The following is a 22,041-nucleotide window of genomic DNA, read 5'->3' as shown; positions in this document are numbered from 1 at the left end:
AAGACGCTGAGGGTGTATGCGTGAGGGCACGCATCATTTTGCATACATCCTTGCATTAACAAGAGTACTTAGGATTTATTTAAATGTTCTTCTTTATCATTACTACTTGATTGAACTGATAACATGTTAACCAGTGCCTTATTGTTCCACTGAGTTGATCACTCACTCCCACGTTCTCGAGCGGTGTTAAACACCCACCAGACTCTGTCTTAGGTTCTGATGTTGCAGATGTTGATGCGACTTCTGAGGCAGAGCGGGAGATGGATGACGATGAGGCTGCTTTCTCTTATATGCAGTTTTCAGACGGGTTCTAGTGAGCCTTGGTCTGATGCGCGGGATGCTGGGATTATTTTTGGGAATTTAAATGATCTAACTTGATACTTATAATTTTGATAAGTAACACTTTCATACGACCTGGTTTGTATATGTACTTCAGGGATTTACACTTGTACATATATTTTTCTATAAGTCTTCCGCTTGCTTTATTCACTTATCCCTGAATTATATCTGTGTTTTGGCTTAATCTATTCCATGTTTTATGCACTAATACAGTTAACATACATCAATCATTAAATATGTTGCATAAGTGATGTTTTGGAACTCGGGAGCTGAGTTATGCTCGACCACCGAATTTCATGGCGTTACACTGCTTTTCATCATCCTAACTCATCATATGATTAAAGCTGCTTCTCATGATCCATGGCAATGGATATGCAAAGTTTATCCATGCCCTAAATTTTGTAAATCCCTCTTCAGCTTTACAAATGATCTAAACTTTTGACATGGCAATGGATATGTTAAGTTGATCCATGCCCTAAATTTTGTAGGACCCTCTTCTGCTTTACAAATGATCTAAACTGTTCCTATGATTTGGCCCATTTATAGTGATCCAAACCTTTGACATGCTTGGGCCATTTCAATGGATCAAAACCTTTGACGTGCTTGGGCCATTTCAACGGGTTTGAACTTATATGATTCGTCCCATTCAGCGATCCAAATGCATCATATGATTAGTGCCGCTGTTAGTGATCTAAACTAATCGTATGATTGAAGCCTTTTTCCATGACCCATCCCAATGAATATGTTAAGTTAAATCCATCTATTCATAATATTTTATGTTGGTTCTCAGTGTTCCACATTGCGAATTTTGTAGGACCATCTTCAGCTCTACACACAATTCAAACAATCATGTTTCTTTTTACAACGATTCAAATTCATATGATTTGGCCCATTTCTAGTGATTCAAACTTTTGACATGCTTGGGCCATTTCAATGGATCAAAACCTTTGACGTGCTTGGGCCATTTCACTGGATTTGAACTTCTTATATGATTTGGCCCATTCGGGCCATTCAGCGATCCAAATGCATCATATGATTAGTGTTGCTATTAGTGATCTATACTAATCATATGATTGAAGCCTCTTTCCATGACCCATCCCAATGGATATATTAAGTTAGATCCATCTATTCGTAATATTTGATGTTGGTTCTCAGTGATCTACATTGTTAATTTTGTAGGACCCTCTTCACCTCTACACACAATTCAAACAATCATGTTTCTTTTTAGAACGATCCAAATTCATATGATTTGGCCCATTTCTAGTGATCCAAACCTTTGACATGAGCCATTACGATGAATTAAAAACATTGACATGCTTGGGCCATTTAGCGGATATAAATTGTTCACATGATTCGGCTCATTCGGCGATCCAAACTCATCATATGATTAAAGCTCTTTTTCATGATCCAAACTTATCATATGATTAAAGCTGCTTTTAATGATACATGGCAATGGATATGATACGTTGATCCATGCGCTAAATTTTGTAGGGTCCTCTTCAGCTTTACAAATGATCCAAACTGTTCATATGATTTGGCCCATTTCTAGTGATCCAAACCTTTGACATGCTTGGGCCATTTCAACGGATTTGAACTTCTTATATGATTCATCCCGTTTAGCGATCCAAATGCATCATATGATTAGTGCTGCTGTTAGTGATCTAAACTCATCATATGATTGACACCTCTTTCCATGACCCATCCCAATGCATATATTAAGTTAAATCCATCTATTCATAATATTTAGGGTTGGTTCTCTGTTATCCACCTCGTTAATTTTGTAGGACCCTCTTCAGTTCGATACACAATTCAAACAATCAGGGTTCTTTTTACAACATTCCAAATTCATATGATTTGGCCCATTTCTAGTGATCCAAATATTTGACATGGGCCATTTCGATGGATTAAAAACATTGACATGTTTGTGCTATTCAGTGGATCAGTGGATCCAAATCGTTCATATGTTTCGGCTTATTCGGCGATCGACACTCATCATACGATTAAAGCTGCTTTTCATGATCGATACTCATCATATGATTATAGTTGCTTTTCATTTTCCAAACTTACCATATGATTGAAGCCGATTTTCATGATCCATGGCAATAGATATGCTAAGTTGATAGATTTCCTAAATTTTGTAGATCCCTTTTCAGCTTTACAAATGATCCAAACTGTTTATATGATTTGGCCCATTTCTAGTGATCCAAACCTTCGACATACTTGGGCCATTTCAATGGATCAAAACCTTTGACGTGCTTGGGCCATTTCTACGGATTTGAAGTTCTTATATGATTCGGCCCATTCAGCGATTTAAATGCACCATATGATTCGTGCTGTAGTCAGTGATATAAACTCATCATATGATTGAAGCCTTTTTCCAAGACCTATCCCAATGGATATGTTAAGTTAGATCCATCTAGTCATAATATTTGAGGTTGGTTCTCAGTGATCCACATTGTTAATTTTGTAGGACCCCCTTGAGTTTGACACGTAATTTAAACAATCAAGTTTCTTTTTACAACGATCCAAATTCATATGATTTGTTCCATTTCTAATGATCCAAATCTTTTTCATGGGCCATTTCGATAGATTAAAAAACATTCACATGCTTAAGCCATTCAGTGAATCCAAATCGTTCATACAATTCGGCTCATTCGGCGATCGACACTCATCAGACGATTGAAGCTACTTTTCATGATCCAAACTCATCCTACGATTGAAGTTGCTTTTCATGATCCTAAATCATCATATGATTGAAGTTTCTTTTCATGATCCATGGCAATGGATATGTTAAGTTGATTCATGCCCTAAATTTTGTAGGACCCTCTACATCTTTACAAATGATCCAAACTGTTCATATGATTTGGCCCATTTCTAGCGATCCAAACCTTTGACATGCTTGGGCCATTTCAATGGATCAAAACCTTTGACATGCTTGGGCCATTTTAACGGATTTGAACTTCTTATATGATTTGGCCCATTCAGCGATCCAAATGCATCATATGATTAGTGCTGCTGTTAGTGATCTAAACTAATCATAAGATTGAAGCATCTTTCAATGACCTATCCCAATGGATATGTTAAGTTAGATCCATCTATTCGTAATATTTTATGTTGGTTCTCATTGTTCCACATTGTGAATTTTTTAGGACCATCTTCAACTCTACACACAATTCAAGCAATCATGTTTCTTTTTACAACGATCCAAATTCATATGATTTTGCCCATTTTTAGTGATCCAAACCTTTGTCATGGGCTATTTTGATGAATAAAAAAATATAAACATGCTTGGGCCATTTAGTGGATATAAATTGTTCGTATGATTCGGCTCATTTAGCGATCCAAACTCATTATATGATTAAAGCTTCTTTTTATGATCCAAACTCATCATATGATTAACGCTGCTTTTAATGATACATGGCAATGGATATGCTACGTTGATCCATGCACTAAATTTTGTTGGCCCCTCTTCAGCTTTACAAACTGTTCATATGATTTGGCCCATTTCTAGTGCTCCAAACCTTTGACATGCTTGGGCCATTTCAATGGATCAAAACCTTCGACGTGCTTGGGCCATTTCAATGGATTTGAACTTCTTATATGATTTGGCCCTTTAAGCGATCCAAATGCATCATATGATTAGTGCTGCGGCTAGTGATCTAAACTCATCATATGATTGATGCCTCTTTCCATGACCCATCCCAATGCATATGCTAAGTTAGATCCATCTATTCATAATATTTAAGGTTGGTTCTTAGTTATCCACCTCGTTAATTTTGTAGACCCTCTTCAGTTCTATACGCAATTCAAGCAATTAGGGTTCTTTTTACAACAATCCAAATTCATATGATTTGGCCCATGTTCAGTGGATCCAAATCGTTCATATGTTTCGGCTTATTCGGCGATCGACACTCATCATACGATTAAAGCTGCTTTTCATGATCGATACTCATCATATGATTAAAGCTGCTTTTCATTTTCCAAACTTACCATATGATTGAAGCCACTTTTCATGATCCATGGCAATAGATATGCTAAGTTGATCCATGCCCTAAATTTTGTAGATCCCTCTTCAACTTTACAAATGATCCAAACTGTTTATATGATTTGGCCCATTTCTAACCTTCGACATGCTTGGGGTATTTCAATGGATCAAAACCTTTGACGTGCTTTGGCCATATCAACGAATTTGAACTTCTTATATGATTCGGCCCATTCTGCGATCCAAATTCATCATATGATTAGTGATCTAAACCGATCATATGATTGAAGCCTCTTTCCATGACCCATCCCAATGGATTTGTTAAGTTGATCCATCTATTCATAATATTTGTTGTTGGTTCTCAGTGATCCACATTGTTAATTTTGTAGTACCCTCTTCAACTCTACGCACAATTCAAACAATCATGTTTCTTTTCACAACGATCCAAACTCATATGATCTTGCCCATTTCTAGTGATCTTAACCTTTAACATGGTCCATTTCGATGAATAAAAAACATTGACATGCTTGGGCCATTTAGTGGATCCAAATTGTTCATATGCTTTGGCTCATTTGGCGATCCAAATTCATCATACGATTGAAGCAGCATTTCATGATCCAAACTCATCATATGATTAAAGCTAGTTTAAATAATCCAAACTCATCATATGATTGAAGCTGCTTTTATGATCCATGGCAATGGATATGCTAAGTTTATCCATGCCTTAAATTTTGTAGATCCTTCTTCAGATTTACAAATGATCCAAACTGTTCATATGATTTAGCCCATTTCTAATGATCCAAACCTTTGACATGCTTGGGCCATTTCTATGGATCAAAACCTTTGATGTGCTTGGACCATTCCAACAGATTTGAGCTTCTTATATGATTCGCCCCATTCAGCGATCCAAATGCATCATATGATTAGTGCCGCTGTTAGTGATCTAAATTGATCATATGATCGAAGCCTCTTTCCATGACCCATTCCAATGGATATGTTAAGTTAGATCCATCTATTCATAATATTTGATGTTGGTTCTCAGTGATCCACATTGTTAATTATGTAAGACCCTCTTCAGCTCTACACACAATTTAAACAATCATGTTTCTTTTTACAACGATCCAAATTCATATGATTTGGCTCATTTCTAGTGATCCAAACCTTTGACATGGGCCATTTCGATGAATAAAAAACATTTACATGCTTGGGCTATTCAGTGGATATAAATTGTTCATATGATTTGGCTCATTCGGCAATCCAAATTCATCATATGATAAAGCTCCTATTCATGATCCAAACTTATCATATGATGAAAGCTGTTTTTCATGATACATGGTAATGGATATGTAATGTTGATCCATGTGCTATATTTTGTAGGGCCCTCTTTAGCTTTACAAATGATCTAAACTGTTCATATGATTTGCCCCATTTCAATCGATCAAAACCTTTGACATGCTTAGGCCATTTAAGTTGATTTGAACTTCTTATATGATTCGACCCTTTCAGCAATCCAAATGTATCATATGATTAGTGCTACTGTTAGTGATCTAAGCTCATCATATAATTGAAGCCTCTTTCCATGACCCATCCCAATGGATATGTTAAGTTAGATCTAGCTATTCATATTATTGACGTTGGTTCTTAGTGATCCAAACCATTAATTTTTTAGGACCCTCTTTTAATTTACAAATGATTTAAATGATATGGTTTCATTTTACAATGATCCAAACTATTCATATGGTTTGGCCCATTTCTAGTGATCCAAACCTTTGACATGCTTATGCCATTTCAATGGATCAAAACCTTTGACGTGTTTGGGTAATTTCAGTGGATCTGAACTGTTCATATGATTCAGCTCAAATACCTCATATGAGTCGTGCTGCTTTTAGTGATCTAAACTCCTCATTTGATTGAAGATGCTTTCCATGGCACATGTGACTGGATATGCTAAGTTGATACATTTATTTATATTGCTGACGTTGTATCTCAATGATCCATACTGTTAATTTGATAGGACTTCTTCAATTTACAAACCATTCAAGGATTAGGCCTGTTTTCACGGACCCAAACCATTCATACTAATGCTTCGCTAATATTGTTGAGTTTGTTTATAGTGATCCAAGCTTTTCACATGATTTGGCCTGTTCTGGAGATCCAAACCTTTGACATGCTTGGGCCATTTCATTGGATCTAGGCTGTTCATATGATTAGGTTTATTTGACGATTGAAATGCTTCATACGATTAGAGTTGCTTTTAATGATCCGAAGTAGTTTACATGATGATGCTAGTTTTAGTGACCCAAGCCAATTGATATTCTAAGTTGATCCATATCATTCATATGATTGAGCCGTCTTTTAGTGATCCATTTAATTATTATTGTATGGCCCCTATGGCGACTTTCGAAGCCTGGGAGCTACTCCTAGACCAGTAGAATTACATGAATGACATGGTGTTTCTAATCAAAGCCTTCGGCCCAAACTTCAATTTATATATCTCTTTTTTCTTCAAAGTGGATCTATTAGGGCCAGACCAGCCCGACCCCCCGAAGGGGCTTATCATCTGGTGTTGGTTGACTGAGTCTAATTGGCTATAAGTTGTTCTCTACACCAAAAAGTCCATACATCCCCTATTTGAATTAGAAATCGTGCCTTGCCTCCTATCACTCCACTCTTTCCTGTGATCATTTTTAGGTTTTGGTTTGTCCTAGAAGATGGAGTAAGGTCCCATGAATGTGCACATGACTTACTTTTTATTGGACCATCTTCAATAGGCAAAATCACACGCCACTTTACACAAGGGTTGATTAGCCATGGAATAAAAGTAATAACCGTCGATCTTTAATTAGGATCAAGACAAATAAGAACAGTCAGACTCTTACCTGAAGATGAAGTTAGGCTTGGATAAGGATACTACTTGGATTAGGAAGTCACTCATAACAAAATGTTTTTTTTAAGCTGAAAATACTTGGGCATCATTTAAAATAGACAAATTTTATGCATCATATTCAAAAGGATTTCGAGCCAGAATAAAAAACTAGGAAAATTTTAATGATTAAGAAATAAATTGATAGGAAGAATACCAAAGGACGATCTACTCTAAAATAACGTAGGCGATTTTATTTCTCTCCTTCACTTGCAGTGTATTTTGCATGGATGACTCTTTTAACTTGTTTATAGTTGATTATTTTCAAAAAAGTAAGCCTTCATCGAAAATAAGCGATCATGATATAAATTGTAAGGAAACTTTTGCTTAACGGGGATGTGGCCAATTGATGATGTTGGTTCTTTATTATTATTATTATTATTTTTTTCTATGGAAATATTTGGGGATGCAACGACATTACGCTATCAAAGACCTTCAGATATACCGAAAATTAGGGCAGCAGGTGGTTGTTCTCCTCATCCAATTTGTCCATATGCCCTTTATCACTCACTACATGCTGATTTAAGTTGAAAATTTTTGCCTATTCGCCATGCCTCAAGCTACTCATCTATTGCAGGCTGAAAGGTTGTCTAAGTTTTATAAAGTATGTAAAATCCTTGATCGTGGGCGTGGAGAAAAGTTTATCAAGATCGAGCAGGTTTCAATTTTATAGTGATGCCTCTTATAATAGATATTTCTTTCTTTGTATTCTGAAGCACTTCTTACCAGGACTATGATAACACTTGTAACTTGATTGGATTATCACCATGTATCAACCTTAAGATCATGGGCTGGATCCTAGCTTATCTACTGAAGCACATGATTGCATGAAATTGGTAAAGAAAACTGACAAGTGATGGTGTATTTATTTGTGTTTTTTTTTTTTTTTTCCTTTTTAAATGACTGGTTCTCTTGGTCTTACTTTTGCCTAGATTTACATTACTAAATCCATAAGGGCTCTTCCATTTATCATAAACCTTTGGAACCTCATTGCCATACATTGAAACCTCCCAAATCTTTGATTGAATTATGGATGGAGCATAACCCAAAAGTAAAAGTAAGCAGATATTGGAACCATCTGATTTTTTCAGTTGGAACTAGAGCCACTCACTGTTTTATTCTTAACCATACATTTGATAAGTGCCATTAATTAGATGGTTTGGTTTGCTTGATCAGCACCGACTGTTTTATTCTTAACCATACATTTTTGAAGTACCATTAATTGGATGGTTTGGATTGCTTGATCGGTATGGTATTTGAGATATGCTCCATCCATAATGTGCCCCACAATTTGGATGATTGCATGGTCTGGATGGTCTGGGTAGTACATGGGCACCACATTTGAGGAGGATGAGTCACCACCATTATCAAAGTGTTGGTGAACGATCATATGGGTGTAACCATCTGATTTCTTTTCCTCCTGTTTGGAAGGGATTCTTGGATGATCAATACATTACACACAGCTACAGCAGTTGCAAGATGAGAGCAACCCAGATTTTGTTTTTGAAGTTGTGTCTCTCTTCCTTGATGATTCTGAGAAGCTTCGTAATGATTTGAGCAGAGCTCTGTGAGGAATCTGCTTCTCTCTCTCTTGTTGGATATTGAAAAGCTCACTTTTTCTATGTTTTTCTTTTCTTGAAGAGATCAGCAGCCTGTAGATTTCTAAAAGGTTGATGCCCATGTTCATCAGTTGAAGGGTAGCCGTTCCAGGTATTTCACTCCATCCAAATATCCAAATGCATCATTCTTTTGTTTTCATCTCTCTCAAGAAACCCAACTTCCCAATTCTATGACAAACTTACTTCTTTAATTTTTTTTTATCTGCTTGTTATAGTGTTTTTTTATTTTCTTCATAGGAAGCTATTGTTTTTGTTAGGGTAAATACCTGGTTCATGAACTGTGTAATGTTAAATTTTGATCTGGAGTGCAGATTAGGAAAATAGAGAGATAAATGTGTTGTTTTTTAGGAGCATGCACTTCCTGCATCCCACTCCCTCTGCTAGCAGAAACCGATCCTCATTGGAGATGGATGAGATTATCTTCAATTTGGAGAATTTTACATTTAGTAGCGGTTGTGGATAGCTAGCTGTAACGTGACAGGAGTGGTCTATTTTTAATTAACCTTGTAGATCTTAGATTTATCTGGCTTCCTAGCTGTTTTTTTCCCGGTTTTCATCCTAGAGCTGTGCCAACTTTCTAGTTGTTGTGCTGCTCTGCAAATTTAAATCTTCCATTTCCTTACTGTTTTGACTCTGTTATCTTGATCAAATTCTTTCTAGAATATGATAAGTAGATGAGCTCTTGTTGCAAATTGTACTGTATAGGAGAAGGAGCGCTTGTGCTTCTTGTCAAGTTTCAGATACATTTTATAATTGTATGAGTTCATCATTGTTCATTTCAATATGAATTTGATACATTCCGATGTTATTGACATTGAAATGATGTTGAATTCAATTAATATTATCTGGGACTTCATTTCTATGGAACGTATCAACGATACAAACCGATACAAATGATCCAAACCTTTAACATGCTTGGGCCATTTCAGTTGATTTTTATTTCTTATATGTATTGGACCATTCAGCGATCCAAATGCATCTTATGATTCGCGCTGATATTAGTGATCTAAACTCATCATATGATTGAAACCTCTTTCCTTGACCCATCACAATGAATATGTTACGTTGATACATCTCTTTGTAATATTTGAGGTTGGTTCTAAGTGATTGACATCGTTAATTTTTTAAGACCCTCTTCAGTTCTATACAAAATTCAAGCAATCAAGTTTCTTTATATAACGATCCAAATTCATATCATTTGGCCCATTTTTAGTGATCCAAACCTTTAAAATGGGCCATTTCGATGGATAAAAACATTGACATGCTTGGGCCATTCAGTGGAGCCGAATTGTTGATATGATTCGGCTCGTTCGGCGATCCAATCTCATTATACAATTGATGCTGCTTATAATGATCCAAACTCATCAGATGATTGAAGCTGCTTTTCATGATCAATGGCAATGGATATGCTAAGTGGATCCATTTGCTAAAGTTTGTAGGACCCTCTTAAGCTTTACAAACGATCCAAACTATTCATATGATTTGACCCATTTGTAGTAATCTAAACCTTTGACATGCTTGGGCCATTTTAGTTGATTTGAATTTCTTATATGTTTTGGACCATTCAGCGATCCAAATGCATCTTGTGATTCTCGCTGATATTACTGATATTAGTGAGCTAAACTCATCATATGATTGAAACCTCTTTCCTTGACCCATCCCAATGGATATGTTAAGTTGATCCATCTATTCATAATATTTGAGGTTGGTTCTCAGTGATACACATCATTAATTTTGTAGGACCCTCTTCAGTTCTTTACACAATTCAAACAATCAGGTTTCTTTTTACAACAATCTAAATTCATATGATTTGGCCCATTTCTAATGATCCAAACCTTTGAAATGGGCCATTTTGATAGATAAAAAACATTGACATGCTTGGGCCATTCAGTGGATTGAAATTGTTTATATGATTTGGGTCATTCGCGATCCAACCTAATCAGACGATTGAAGCTGCTTTTCATGATCCATGGCAATGGATATGCTAAGTTGATCCATGCCCTAAATTTTGTATGACACTCTTTAGCTTTACAAACGATCCAAACAGTTCATATGATTTGACCCATTTCTAGTGATCCTTTGATGATTCGGCCCATTCAGCGATCCAAATGCATCTTATGATAAATGCTCTATTAATGATTTAAACTCATCATATGATTGAAGCCTCTTTCGATGAACCATCCTAATGGATATGTTCAGTTGATCCATCAATTCATAATATTTGAGGTTGGTTCTCAATGATCCACATTGTTAATTTTGTAGGTCCCTCTTCAATTCTATACACAATTCAAACAATTAGGTTTCTTTTTACAACAATCCAAATTCATATCATTTGGCCCATTTCTAGTGATCCAAACCTTTTAAATGGGCCATTTCGATGGATAAAAAACATTGACATGCTTGGGCCATTCAGTGGATCCGAATTGTTGATATGATTCGGCTCATTCGGCGATCCAAACTCATTATACAATTGATGCTGCTTTTAATGATCCAAACTCATCAGATGATTGAAGTTGTTTTACATGATCCATGGCAATGGATATGGTTGATCCATGTGCTAAATTTTGTAGGACCCTCTTTAGCTTTACAAACGATCCAAACTGTTCATATGATTCGGCCCATTTGTAGTGATCCAAACCTTTGACATGCTTGGGCCATCTCAGTTGATTTGAATTTCTTATATGTTTCGGCCCATTCAGCGATCCAAATGCATCTTATGATTCGTGCTGATATTAGTGATCTAAACTCATCATATGATTGAAACCTCTTTCCTTGACCATATGATTAGTGATCTAAACTCACCATATGATCTAAACTGTTTATATGATTCGGCCCATATGTAGTGATCCAAACCTTTGACATGCTTGGGCCATCTCAGTTGATTTGAATTTCTTGTATGTTTCGACCCATTCAGCGATCCAAATGCATCTTATGATTCGCGCTGGTATTAGTGATCTAAACTCATCATATGATTGAAACCTCTTTCCTTGACCCATCCCAATGGATATGTTAAGTTGATCCATCTATTCATAATATTTGAGGTTCGTTCTCAGTGATACATATTGTTAATTTTGTAAGACCCTCTTCAATTCTTTAAACAAGTCAAACTATCAGGTTTCTTTTTACAACGATCTAAGTTCATATGATTTGGCCCATTTCTAATGATCCAAACCTTTGAAATGGGCCATTTTGATGGATAAAAAATATTAAAATGCTTGGGCCATTCAGTGGATCAAAATTGTTTATATGATTCGACATGTTTGCTTTAAAGGTGTGGAACTACTTTCTGAATGCTCTTCATACAAGCTTAGGTGAGGTCGAATTCTTTTGTGGACCTTCTATGGTCTTGGCATGTAGGAGGGGTGGGAAAAGTGGGGAAAGCTTTGCGGAGATTGCTTTTTTATAGGAGATGTTTTCAAAGTTGGAGCTCTTTGCATGTTGTGGTTGTTAGGGAAATAAAATGTAATGTTTGAGTTGAGCTTTTTATGTAAAGGCCATTAATCCTGCTAATATCTCATCTGATTCCCCTCAATTGTAGAGGTGGGTTGTTTTCTTTAGCACATTTTATCTACCTTTAATAAAGTTTTCTTTCAAAAAGAAAAAAAAGAAGAATGCAAATTGAAATGAGCCATAGCTAAAACCTTTTTTTAAAAAAAAAAAAAAAACTTAAATTTTAATTATTGGGCCTTTTTAATGTTTTGATGAGTATTTGATGAGGTCAACCATGAATATTTGATGAGGTCCATGTTTAGCTATCGATGTAATTGATGTTATACAACCATTGCTGGATTTATAAATGTGTTTTCACAAATTTGAGACAATTGAGTGCATGAGTCATGCACAATGGGTCCCTTTGCAATGACCTAAATCTAATCACTTGGCTCTCTTCTAGTAATGCGAACGATTTACAAGCATGGTTCTATTTTCACTAACCATACCATTTATAGGATGGGCCTACCTTTTGGATTATTGGTGCCATAAGAAGTGATCTAAGTGGGGGCAACCTTTTGAAATGCTTGGGTTGTTTGGAGTGATCCAAATTTATCATGTTATCAGCTCTTTTTAAGTGATCCACACCATTTATATAATTTGGGCCATTTTAGTGATCCACACCCTTTTGTATAATTTGAGCCATTTTATTGATCCACATGCCTCACATTATTGAGGTCATTTTCAGTGATCCAAACCAAAGCTATTGATATGCAAAGGCCCATTTTTGAACAAGCAAGTAAAGTGATGCGAACCCTTAATGTAATTTGGGCCATTTTAGTTATCCACACCCTTTATATAATTTGGGCCATTTTAGTGATCCACACCATTTATATAATTTGGCCCATTTTAGTGATACATACGCTTCATATTATTGAGGTCGTTTTCAGTGATCCAAATCAATTGATATGCAAAGGCCCATGTTTAAACAACCAAGCAAAGTGATGCAAACCCTTCACGTAATTTGGGCCATTTTAGTCATCCACACCCTTTATATAATTTGGGCTATTTTAGTAATCCACACCCTTTATATAATTTGGTCCGTTTTAGTGATCCAAATCAATTGATATGTAAAGGCCCATGTTTAAACAACCAAGCAAAATGATCCAAACCCTTCATGTAATTTGGGCTATTTTACTAACACAAACCCTCTCGTATTATTGAGGTTGTTTTTAGCTTGTGTTTGTAGGATTGATATGCCACTACTGTCAAACCATGAATATGCTAAGGCCCTTGTTAGTGATCCAAATAGTCAGTGTGATATAACCATTAGTGGAACTGTGATTGTATTTTCACCCATTTGTGACAGTTGAGTTCATAGGTCAGTACATTGGTCACCCATATCTTCTTCGTATGGTCATATAGAGCTCCACAAAGGGTGGTAGCATTCACTTGACTTGTGAGAAGAAAGAGGGTGTGACAATCAATAATTTGCAAATATGATCCTTTATCCTTCCTAACATATGTATAATGTGTATGGGAGATGCGAAGTCAATTGATCACCTCTTCATTGACTGCATGATTGGTTGAAAGGTGTGGAACTACTTTCTCAATGCTCTCCATTCAAGCTTAGGTGAAGAAGAAGAAAAGTAAAAAAGAAAGAAGAATCTAAACAAAAGATGGTTCTTGAGCAAGATTTCCAAGTAGGTGAAAACTAAATAATGCCTCAAATTTTTGGTTGGAATGACCTTTTATCAATCAATGAAAGTCCATATATAGATTTACTTATGATCTCTTAAAAAATATATTATTTGAAAATACCACTTAGGAATGGTATTTTTGTTCGAGGCAAGCTAATCTTCATGTAAGGGTCTTTCTTGTTTTAGGAAACTCTTAATCTTAGTAAGGTTTGACAATTTACACATATAGCTAATTATACCCTAAACACACAATACACAACTTCACTAAATGCAATATCATTCACCTCTAATAGAAGGCTAGTCAAATCCATACTTGAGGATGAGTGTGTCCTAATCTCTTTTTTTTTTCACCTTTTACTTAAATCAAATGATACAAAAGATGTGAGGTTTTACTTCCCAAAACCCGTCATGAGTTTGGGTGAACGACTTTGGTCGTGGGTTTGCTCCCCATAAACACGAGTTCGATTTCCCCTCCCCCCGTGGATTACCTGTCATGAGTTTGGGCAAACGACTTTGGTCATAAGTTTGCTCTCCACAGACACCAATTTGATTCCCCTCCTTGTGGTGATCACCTATCACGAGTTTGGGCAAACAGCTTTGGTCATGGGTTTGCTCCCCAGAAACACTAGTTCGATTCCCCTCCTTGTGTGGATTACTTGTCACGAGTTTGGGCAAACGGCTTTGGTTGTGGGTTTGCTCCCCACAAACTTGAGTTCGATTCCCCTGCCATGGATTACCTGTCACAAGTTTTGGCGAACAACTTTGGCCATGTGTTTACTCCCTACAGACACGAGTTTGATTCCCCTCCTCGTGGATTATCCATCATGAGTTTTGGTGAACGACTTTGGTCATAGGTTTTCTCCCTATAGACACGAGTTTGATTCCCCTCCTCGTGGATTATCTGTCACGAGTTTTGACGAACTGTCATGGATTTACTCTCCACAGTTACGAGTTCGATTCCCCTCCTCGTGGTTACTCGTTAAGGTGAACGACTTTGATTATGGATTTGCTCCCCATAGACACGAGTTTGATTCCCCTTCCCTTGGATTACCCGATGCACGTAGTTGGCGGGTGATTGCGTGCATCTGCAGGGAATAGTCTTGCCTTAAAGAAAGTTTTATTCTTATATATATATATTATATATATATATATATAGAGAGAGAGTCCTGAAATCTTAACCCTCAATTTCATTATCTATCCTCATTGACGAAAGGATTAGGGTAAGCTCCCATGAGTGTGCACATGGCTTCCCTTTTATTGGACTATCTTCAATAAGCAAAATCATATACCACTTTGCACAAGGGTTGATTAGCCATAGAATCAAAGTAATAATGGTTGATCCTTAATTAGGATTAAGAATAAGAACGGTCAGACTCTTATCCAAAGATGAAGTGAGGCTCAGATAAGGACAATACTTGGATTAGGAAGTTACTCATAAAAAAATGTTTCTCTAGCTGAAAATATTGAGGCATCATTTAAAATAGACAAATTTTATGCATCATCGACAAAAGGATTCTGCGCTAGAATCAAACACTATAAAATTTTGAACAACTAAGAGATGAATTGATAAGAAGAATACCATAAGACTATAAACTTTGAAATAAAATCAATACATCAAAGTCTTTGCTCCTTAAATTCCAATCTAAACTTGTATGCTCAAAGTGACTAGCTGACAATGAATAAAGATAAACATTATTATATATATAAATAAAAACAACAAATGGATTCTTAAATGGGTCGGGTATGGGCACCCCTAAACCTGACCCAACCTAACCATATTCACTCCTTATTTCACTAATAGGCGATTGTCTCACTGTACTGATCTGGAGGGCTCAGGAATGTTTAAACCTTTTTCAAAATAGCACATTTTGGTAATGTTTCAATTCCTAAATGGATTTGAAAGGAATCCCAGGTTCTGAAAATGTGAGACGTGAACCTGACCTGATTTAGTAATCTGCCCAATAAACGGGACCTATACCCATTAAAATCGGGTCAGATTTACTAAGTAAACCCAAATACCCTGGGGGAACCTATTATTTAAATTTTAGTGAGAGTATCTTGACAATCAGACATAAATGATGGACAACTTTTATATCCCATTGGTCTACACATGCGATGCCTAGTAGACAACATTGCCTTACATGTGCTTGGCCTTAGCAAACCTCTTAGAAAAGTTTGTTGATATGGCTGCAGATGGGTTGGGTTTGGGTCGGTTCCTAGTGCCCATACCTGGGCTTAACTAACTGGGTTTGGTTCTCCCGGAGCTGCTATAGCATTGAAGTCTTGGATCTACTTGAATTTTGGTACCCATTAGGTCTTTGGATCTAGTTATTGAGTTGGGTACAGGATTGGACAATGGCTGAACAATGAGTCAGTTGAGTTTTCAAATTTCTAAACTATGTTGCAACATGAGAGGTTTTCCAACAGTTGTTGCAAGGTTTTCAGGATGAGGTCGTGTAGGAAAATAAGGCGGTTGGTGGGATTCTCAAGGAAAAGGTGAAATTGGTGTGGGTGCTGCTTTTAAACCATGCTTATTTGTATCCCTGAATCCAAATGCTTCCAAGTCTTGCCATAAATCTTCTATTTCTCTGTGCATAATAATATGGTGCTTATACAATATGGGGCATTTTGTATTGCCATAAAGGTTTTATCTGATAGGGATAATGTATCTAATACTAGGAATTTGTTTTGCCTCAATTGGAATTGCATAATGAAATTTATTATAGTAGTATGAATTGTTTAAGCTCTTAGCTGTATGAATTGTGTTGATCTAATATGCTGATTCTGTTCTCACACAATGATGGTAACTATTGTATATTCTGTTTTAGGTAAACTGATTTTATTTTCAGTTTATGGTCGGTCTGCTCGAATTGAAACTTTTAAGATTTACCTAAGTAGTTGATTTTTGACTTTTATGATCCTGCCCCACTGAGTAGTTTATTTTGTCCAAGATGCACAAGAACAGTGAAGATGTTCTCTTTCAAGTAAACATGGATAGATTTTCTTTCCACAAGTCTTGTTGACTACCTCGAACTTGCAAATACATAAAAAGAGCCAAATATGGTTACCAGTTAGTGGAGGATTATGTTTTCAGATCTTAGCTAATAGGTTGTTTTGATATTTACAACCAATGTGGATGTTTCCAACACAATGAAAATGGCCATTTGGTAATATTCTGCAGATCCAATGTAATTTGGCTGTATTCCCCTATCATCTTTGTATTTGACAGTATTTCCTTAGTTTCATTTGTTGAACAACTTCTTTTGTAGGAGAGGCTTATCTGAATCAGAAATACGTTTTCTTAAGGAACTATTCAGCTTCCTTTTTGGCTGCGAGTTACTTTATACATTTTTTTGGTAGCATCTTTTTAAGTTTAGAGTCATGAATTCATTATTAGAATATGGGATAACTGTTTCAGTTTTTCAGAATTCTGATGAAAAGTTTCTATAATGAATACTAGTTGAAATGGCTGTTTTTTTTTTTTTTTTTTTTTTTTTTTTTTTTTTTTGTAAATGATGAAAATGCTTCTCTGCAAGGACAAACTTGAGTAATTCGATATGCTGCATATCCATTAATCGAGTAGTTAATGTGCACCTATTTATCACACTATGCCACAACTATTCCAGGGCCTGGGAATAAAAAAATGTTGAGCTGCTTCAATAACATAACCTATTCTCAATCTCTCTCATGGGTATCAACCAGTTCCAACTTGTAAGAGGTTGTATAGGTGGAACTTTTGTGTATAGGAGAAGCTATTTTTTTATGAAGGCAGAGTGTGATGATCCATGATAATATGCGCAACCACCACAATCTAGACCATTCAAAACATGTGCCTTATTCATCCAAAAGTGAGTCTGAACACGGTCCAAGTTTAACAAACAGTTCTATGAGGTTTTGCATGTCCCCAGTCAATCTGATTTTGGGGTATGTTCCATTTAAATTGAGGTCCATGGCTTTGGCCTTTTGAATTGATGTATGGTGGGTATAAAATTGGTAGAGTTTTTGGAAATGCTCCAATCTAGGGTCACTGAGTGTATGGCCTTGGTTCTTGGGCTGGGTACATTAAGTGATACCACACACATTATGGCAAATTAGACCTCACGAACGTAATGTACCTCCTAGAAGGATTATTCTTTCAAATCATTGCATGTTATGCTGAAGCCCAGCAGGCTGAATTCTCTGCCAGGGCCTGCGGAGGATGCTACTGAACACTCTAGAGAAAGTTGGAATGGTAAACCTATGAAGACAAGTGTGCCAGTCTCCTTTGGCACAAAGATATCCGGCATTGTTCAAAAAAAAGGTACGCGTCTTCTATCAATGGCTGCTCTTCTTTTTGATGCTGTAGGTTTTAAATTAGAAGTGACTTGACAAAACTAGAAGTAAAGACTCCATTTTCATGACAAATTATCTTGCTAATCATTTATAGACTCTGTTTCATGAAAAGCATAAATGGTAGTGCATGTTCTACTCTTTCCGCAGGAAAGGTTGGCTGCTCAAATTTAGTACAATTTGTGTGGAAAAATCTGTCTTACACTTGATCTGAATATTCTGTTGGCTATCTCTGACAATCTATTTTCTGTAGGATCTTGAAGAATTCAAATTTTATTAGACCTGATTTCAATGTAATCCTATTCAGATTACCCAAATCTAAATTTCAAAATTTAGATTTTAAGCCTAATAGCAGGTTCCTGAAATCCATGTAGGACATGGATTTTGCCAAATCCCAACTTACACTGCTAAGCCACAAGATATCTTGCCAATCATTAGAAATCAGGTAGGACATGGATTTTGCCAAATCCCTACTTACACTACTAAGCCACAAGATATCTTGCCAATCATTAGATACTGTTTTCATGAAAGCATAAATGGCAGTGCATATTCTACTCTTTTCATGGGCTTGGTTGGCTGCTCAAATTTAGTACAATTTGTGTGGAAAAATCTGTCTTACATCCAATCTGAATATTCTGTTGGTTGTGCCTATGACAATCGGTTTTCTGTAGATTGATATTGTACATATTTCCTTCAGAATCGTCTACTCCTCTACTTGAACATTCAAGCACGATAAAAAGAAGAAGAAGAAGAGAAGATATCAGGTATGGTTGCTAAAAGAACCTTTTTTTCTCCAGTGAAAACCAAAGATTCTTACAAAATTTTCAGTTATTTTCACTTATTTTTAGCTGGTGAATCTCTGATTTTAATTTTTCATAAAACCCATTTTAGGATTCTTTCCCTTTTTCTTAGCTAATCGACTAAATTCCATGTTAATCGAATCAAAATTGCATGGCACATAATTGGAGTAGGAGAATGTAATATGAAACATGATGGAAAACAGATCATATGATGTATATTTGTTGCATTTTGAATTTCTTGCACCTGATAAACAAGCAGTTATTGTAAATGCATATAGCATACAAGTAATATATAAGACAAGCAGAAGTTAATACCATGAAGAGTATGGTTAAGGTTTTGAGTAACACAACCATGCAACAGAACTGAAACAAGAGCCAAAACACGGTGGCTATGGAGAACAATTCAACTGTTGAAACTTGAAAACCATGAAATTCAGTTAGAACATTTAGAATAGCAAGTAAGAAGGCATACAAACCTTATCTGAAGTTGTAACAATATATGTTACATTGTCTCTATCAAAAATTTGTAGCCTAAAATGATCTATTAGTAGTAGGCCGATGGAAATGGAATTCATTAGTAAGGGTCATTTTTCATGTTTAACTGCTCGGAAAATGGCTGAAAGAAGATTCCTTTAGGAACACTCATTTCATGTAATAAAAAAAAAAACATTTTATCATTCATTCTCAGAAGCTGGTTATTAGATTCCACAGAGAAAATACAACTTTTCTAGAGGGTGTTGACTCTCTCTCGCTATAGATCTGATCTAAGACTTATCAGATCTAATCTTTATTAACACAAAGGGATCAACTTTAGTTTTGATCAAATCTGATGAAAAACCAATCAGATCAAGTTCACACATCAAAATTATTTGAAAAAAAAGAAGTCCTAGAAGAATTTCGAAGGAAGTTTCCTTTTGAAGAAGGTTATACAAAGGACGAGAGATGGGATTAAAGTCCTTGAACCTCTGGTAGAATCCATCGTGTCCTAAGAAGGTTTGCACGTCATGTATGCTCTTAGGTGGTGGTAGGTTAGAGATTAAGTTGATTTTAGCTTTATCTACCTTAATTCCATTGAACGGTATGATGTGTCCAAGGACTAAACCATGAAATGACATTTCTCCCAATTTAACACAAAGTTCTTTTGTTCACATCTCTTCAGCGCCAATTTTAAGTACTCAAGGTACTTGGTATGGTTTTAGTATTGTTGGACCACTGGAGAAATGTCTTGATTATCAGTGACGACGGTAATTGTGGCATTGCAAACTCAACCAACAGAATAATTTGGCACTTTCTGAGAAAGTGCATCAGGGGTGGATTGGATTATGTTACAGGCAACCTGCAGCTTTAGTATTGTTCGAGAACATAGCATTAGCGTAATACATTATATGCAACTTGCGACTTTGCATATTGCATGCCGAATTTCAATTAGGATAAGTGATGTCCATGGATTAGGAATCCAGACCATTCATCCATTGCATCTCAGTGGACAGATTGTGCCCTAAGAATCCCCTGGATTTGAAGATCCTTTTAGCAACAAATCTGGGACTTCTCTCAATCGGAACTGACCACCTACAGGCACCTATACTGCTATCTGCAGTAGAAGGCATTTTTTAGCTCCGAGATGTAAAAAAGGTTTTATTTATTTATTTATTTTATTTTATTCCTTTTCTTTTTTCCATTTCGTGGTTGAACACCTGTACTGCAAATTATGGTAGAAGTGCCTGGAGGTTATCAGTTCTCTTTTTCAATTCAATGCGAGTCACTTGATTCTCCTACTATAGGCCACAAATGGAAAGGTTAACATTATCTCACAGTAGATTTTATTTTATTTTTTGCTAGTTACGCTGCTGAAATTTGGTATGGGTTACAGGAATTTGACTGAGCTGGACATACAAGAGAATGGGGTTGATGATCTTGGGGGCAGCTGGCTAAGTTACTTCCCTGAAAGCTTCACATCTATGGATGCTTTCAAATTGTGGAATCAGATTCCAAAATAATTACGAATGTTATTTCAAATCCTTAGCACCAGACCATACACCGTTCCAAAATTGAAAGTCTGCCTACCGGTTTGCAGCCCCAAAGAAATTACCAAAGAATAAACTGATGTATCAACTCACCAATAGAAAGTTTCCCTATGTAGGTAAGTTGTGTACAAATATCCCTTTTTATATTCAAGCCATTCCCTTGATTTATGCAAAACTAGGCTACCCAAAATTTATGGACAACTCCCATTGCCTTTGAACTGCTAGAACTAACATGTGTGGATTGGCAAAAGTGCAAATGCACTTGCCCTAAATAGTAGCGGTGAGGATCTCCCACAGTATTGATAAAACTCTATAAAATAGGAAATGACTCAAATTATTCTCATAATATGTTGTGTACTCTCTTGGGGCTCAATACACAGTCATATGGTGTATATACCCTTACCATTGTGTATATTCTGCCATATGAGGAATTTCCTGCATATACCCTTAGCATTGTGTATATTCTGCCATATAAGGAATATCCTGCATACATACCATCAACATGATTGTTTTATTTGTACACAGAGATAGACATGCTCTAGGGAGTAACATGAAGAAAACGTAGAATCAGTATATATAGGACTTGGTGGTTTGATCCATCATTAGATTCCATTGGAGGGTTTACATTTTTAGAGTTGCCCTTTGTGATTAGCTGATAAAGTGACTAGTTTGCTTCTTTCATGTTTCCAATATATACGCTGTTTTACCTGACATGGTTTGGGGTGTCTCTAACAGGGATGTATTGGAATGGGCCTCTTGTATTTTCCTTTCTTTGGGTTGTAGCTTTTGCCCCATCTTGGCTTCTTTTTTTCCCTAGCCATGTTTGGCATTTCAGGTTGCCGATGGCAATGACAATGGACTATCGACAACTCTTAGACGCCAACTGTAAGTTGTGA

This window comes from Magnolia sinica, chromosome 9 (assembly GCF_029962835.1).
Source record: "Magnolia sinica isolate HGM2019 chromosome 9, MsV1, whole genome shotgun sequence".
Lineage (NCBI taxonomy): Eukaryota > Viridiplantae > Streptophyta > Magnoliopsida > Magnoliales > Magnoliaceae > Magnolia > Magnolia sinica.
This window is presented reverse-complemented; position numbering follows the sequence as displayed.